The sequence below is a fragment of the Mandrillus leucophaeus genome, unplaced genomic scaffold (genome assembly GCF_000951045.1).
Source record: "Mandrillus leucophaeus isolate KB7577 unplaced genomic scaffold, Mleu.le_1.0 Scaffold214, whole genome shotgun sequence".
NCBI lineage: Eukaryota > Metazoa > Chordata > Mammalia > Primates > Cercopithecidae > Mandrillus > Mandrillus leucophaeus.
Window position 1 is genome coordinate 32673 of NW_012102188.1, and position 886 is coordinate 33558.

Sequence of the window (886 nt, forward strand, 5' to 3'; positions counted from 1 at the left end):
GAGGTTGCGGTGAGCCGAGATCTCGCCGCTGAACTGGGCGACAGAGCGAGACTCTGTCTCAAAGATACAACAACTACAATTTATTTTAGCATTGCAAATATGAGTATTGTTGTAAGGGTACCCAAGACTTGCTTTAATCAGGTAGACATGGATATGAAACACGCAGACATGGAAATGACCATCATGAAAGGGGAAGTCGTTACACTCACAGATCCCTAGAAACAGAAGGCACAGATGCCATGTAGGGCCACCAGGGAAGCACCAGGGTCGGTCAAAAGGCAGAAGTCAGGAGGAACCATGGGCAAGAACATTTACTGTAGTTTTCACAGGAAGGAATGGGTGAGGCAGGGAAAGCAGGCTAAGCAGTTTAGGACTAGTTAGTTTGAATCATTTTGTTGGGCTCTGGGGGTCTAGGGGTTGTCTCTAGCTGTCTGGAACCTGGCCTTGGGATGATTAGGACAGGTGACTAGCGGCTTGGAATGTCAGAGCTTGATGAAGGAGGTGGTTGGGGGCTGTGGGCTCTGGATTGGTTGGTTCGCGTATGGAAGGTGTGCTTAGAGGTGAATCATTTACTATCCCTAGGAATTGACTAGCCCTAGGAAGTGGCAGTCTCCGAAATACAGACAATAAAAAGGCATGATTGTTTTAAACACAGGTTTATTTATCAAGCTGTCAATCTTCTAAAGGATCTGGAAGTCCTGAAATTTTGCCAAAGTTGAAGTCACTTAAGTTTCACAGCATTTTCATTCTCAATGGTAGAAAACAACTTGTTTAACTAAATTTAGTTACATTCAGTTTCAAACAAATACCACTGAGATGTGTAATTCAATTAGGAAGTATGAGCCTGATTTCTAATTAGAACTTTTTTTTTTTTTTTTTTTTTTTT